The following is a 3,995-nucleotide window of genomic DNA, read 5'->3' on the forward strand; positions in this document are numbered from 1 at the left end:
AGTCTTATCACCGTCATAGTAAGAAACCTACTGTCCATGTCCAAAGTCAAGCGAACATGCTCTTCCACAAGTAAAAAAATGGCATATGTGTAATCGTGGCATGTGTAGTAAAACTCAGGATAAGCTGTATACGTTGAATACAATATATCCAGTGAGTACCGGAAGACTTCAGGTCCTTCTGCTTCCACCAGTTCCATGCAGAGACTAGAAAAGGAAGAAAAACCAAAGAATAAGTCAGGGAAAATAAGAGACCACAGAGCCCCAACTAGATTTCATGGGTAGCACAAGAAAGTGGTTAATAAAGAAACAACATAGATCCATTAATGACGTAACAAAGTATTGCCTTATGTTGAGATGGGCAAGAGTAGGATAGAAAGAATGAAAGAGAAAGAGAGGGAAAGTAAGCTCAGTGAACCGTCCAGGTGACACACTGATGAGGGAGTAAAAGGACACTCTGAGTTAGTGCCCTCAGGACACACAGCATACACTGATCATAAAAACAAAAATGGTCAACCTACGGTAGTTAGTACATGACAAGGGGAGGAAGAAATGGAAACCTAAATATCTACTGCAATGAAAACCAACAGCAATGTTAGTGGGAATAGTTCAGGCTTCATTAAAAACTCAGTATCGATATTGTCAGCCCACTCTGTTTTCCCTGGACCTGGCGTCTCCAGGTGTCAACACAAAATTAGCTGTTCACAATTGCTCAGAGTTACCTGGGGCATGGTGGGCCTTGATCTTCTTCCTCTTCTTGGTCATATTTAATCTCTGCAATAAATTCAGACAGGGACAGACAAAATAAGCCAATTCCCCTACACCCATAACTGTCTACTGTCTAATCCCTGCACAGGGACCTCAGGCTCCTCAGCATGAGAACAGGATAATGTGAGAGATAGACTTCAGGAGGTCTGAAGGCCAATCATGATAGAGATTTCTTGGTTTCTGTCTCAGACTAATGGTGAAATGTCCCTATTCTGGTAGACCATTATCCTTTTATCCCAAGTTTGTACAAACACACCAAGTTTGTACAAGCAGGGAAGAACCTCACAGACATGCTTGGGGAACAAAACTCATGAGGAACTGGGTAGCTGGCAAGAGACATTGAATTCAGATTGAAAGACAACTCGTGGGCATGCGCTGCATAGCTTGGTGTGAGTGTGCAACACCTGCCTTGGGTTTCAATGTCCTGACAGTCGGTCCAGGGTGCGACGGGCACGGCCTGAGACTAGAGAGAGAGCAAAGCTCACTGACCCACCCCATGTCCGTGCTTCAGACTGGAATCCAGAGTGACTGAAATCTAGACTGAAATCCAGAGTGATGACAACTCTCAGCCCAGCCAGGGAAGCAATGCCCAAAGACTATGGGGTCTATCTGGGACACAAAATGCAGCTTTATCGCCTTCACAATGGAGTACTCACTGTCTATGTCATGAGCCAAGTCGACCTGCTGCTCCTCTAATGAGTGCAACTTGCTCCTGTAAGGCTCACTGAANAAAAAAAAAAAAATTATCCAGGCGTGGTGGTGTGCACTGGTGGCCCCAGCTACTCAGGGGGCTGAGGTAGGAGGATTACTTGAGCCTGGGAGGTGGAGGTTGCAGTGAGTCAAGCTTGCAACACTGCACTCCACCCCGGGTGACAGAGGAATAGGCCTTCACCAGATACTGAGCCTGCTAGCAATTTAATCTTGGACTGCCCATCTTCCATAACTGTGAGCAATAAATGTTTATTGTTTGTAAGTTACTCACTCCGTGGTATTTTATTTTAGCAGTACAACTGGATTAAGACATGAACCTGACCTTAAGAAATCATCTTAAATCAGTCTTGGCTCTGATGGGAACCAAGAGGCACACTCAGATGTGTGATTTAAAGAGAGTTTTATGAAGGGAATATTTATAGATATATTGACAGGACCAAAATCACCCAGCAAAGGACTGAGAGGCACTTGGAATCAGGGATCGGCAGAGAAGCCGTATTGCCTCTAGGACTGGATTGTTGTATTAGTCTGTTCAGGTTGCCATAACAAAATACCATAGACCAAGTGGCTTAAACTACAGAAATTTATTTCTCACACTTCTGGAGGCTGGGAAGTCCAAGATAACAAACGGTACTAGCAAAGCGATTTCATTCCAAGTTCTCTTCCTATGGCCTGTAAGTGGCTGTAGTTTCGCTGTGTGCCCATGTGGCCATTTCTTTGTGTACCATAGGGAAGGGAGAGGAGCAAACTTTCTAGTGTCTCTTCTTATAATGGCATTCATCTCAGCAGGAGGGCCCCACTCTCATAACCTCATTTAATCCTAATTACCTCTCAAAGGCCCCAGCTGCGTAAACCATCGCATTGGGAGTTAGGGCTTCAACATACACGTGTGGGAGTTGGTATGCACAACTCGGTCAATGGACGTGAAAACTGAAATGGGAATGGAGAACTGTAGTTGCCAGAGAGACCTATTGTCTTGGGGAGGATCACTGGACAGGACATGGTCTGGAGGAATCAGTCAGTGACAACTGACAAAGATTCTTTCTGTGAAAATAAGTAATTTAAAATGTAAGATGTTGGAACTCCAACTCCCAGGAGGCAGAGGTTGCAGTGAGCCAAGATCATGCCACTGCACTCCAGCCTTTGCAACAGAGTGAGACTCCATCTCAAAAAAACAAACAAACAAAATCCTGAGAGCAATTAATTTCTTGTAACTCTTAAAGCAGCCTTGTTTGAAAAATGGTGTGATCCTATTAAATTTCTTTTTTTTTTTTTTATTTCTATGTAAGCAAGAACTTGACTTTTGACTTTGTAGCACTGACCCCATTTCTCTAAAATCTGTGGGCTATTCCTAGATTTTTGCTTAAATAAATTTAAAAATTTTTTTTGCCATTATTTCCCATAAGCAGAATGAATAAACTGTTTAACCCTGAATTCTGAACCTTTCAATTATTTCAGGTTGACATCTCCTTGACCAAACTCTCATCAGGCTCTTCTGAATCCTCCTCCCACGAGGCTTCAGCTATTGAGCGTCTATGTTCCTCTCTGCATCGTTCAATTTCAGCAACAATCCTTCTCAGTTTAGCCAGAATTCCCCATCTCCAGTATCTGATCACTGAAAACATCTAATAGGGTTTCTCATCCTTCAGCATTCCCTAGGTGATGTCTGATCATCCTGCATTCAGCAAGAATCCTATTATGTTGGCTTGGCCTTGTGGGAAACCCAACATATGCCACCCCAAAATACACTTCTTTGGTACATATTGAGACGGCTATTTAGAGAGGCTGCAGATGTTGCTAGGGGTCTCACCCCAAAAAGGGGCTCTTTCCTGTTTAGTATGGCAAAGCCAATGTTTGAGAGCACAAGTGAGCGTCACGCAGCACAGGCTGTATTCAGTGACGTTGGAGAAGTAGGAGCATAGCTTGCAAATCACCTTCTCAGCTACTGAGAACCAGGAAGTTACAAATATAGAGGATCTTTAATGAAGGGGTTGAGCAGCGGGAAAATATTCATGCTTTTCTTAGGAAGAGATGGAAATTTTCCTACAATCAAGGAGCTACCTCTTTTCTGTCCTTTCTTGGTCTCTTCTGTTCATTGTCATAGTGATTGTCAACTGTCAGGCACTGATGGGCGTGCTATTTAGCTTGGAAATTGGATTATAATGAAGCTAGATGTTTTTCAGAGGTTGGGTAAGCTGCCATCATGGATTTCACCAGCTTCAGAAGCTTCTGACCACAGACATCCTGTTTCCTAAAAATAAGCAGAGTTAAAGGTGAGAAGGGGTTCAGCCATGTCACACAGGCACTGCCCTGGGCAACAACATCAGGGTAGGGTCCAGCTGAATCAGGTAGGCAGTGCAGCAGGTAACTCAGTCACAGAAATATTTATGAGAAGCTGTCCTTTTGTCAGGGAGATTAGGATGTGTAGAGGAAGTAAACATCAAATACAAATAGGCTTTCTCTGACACTTTCTTATCTGCCTTATCCAGATCTAGAAAAGACTAACTTACAGGGCCTGG

The 3,995-nt window shown here is 43.5% G+C and overlaps 1 long non-coding RNA gene across 1 annotated transcript; it reads right to left on the bottom strand.

The window, feature by feature from the left end:
* Positions 1–6: 6 nt before the first annotated feature.
* On the bottom strand, positions 7–1,494 carry LOC108293684. Its single transcript, XR_001820772.2, has 3 exons — positions 1,422–1,494; positions 720–771; positions 7–204 (listed from the first exon to the last, which is right to left on the bottom strand). It is a non-coding gene; the product is annotated as an uncharacterized LOC108293684 (long non-coding RNA).
* Positions 1,495–3,995: the final 2,501 nt, after the last annotated feature.

This window comes from Cebus imitator, unplaced genomic scaffold (assembly GCF_001604975.1).
Source record: "Cebus imitator isolate Cc_AM_T3 unplaced genomic scaffold, Cebus_imitator-1.0 Scaffold543, whole genome shotgun sequence".
Taxonomy (NCBI): Eukaryota; Metazoa; Chordata; class Mammalia; order Primates; family Cebidae; genus Cebus; species Cebus imitator.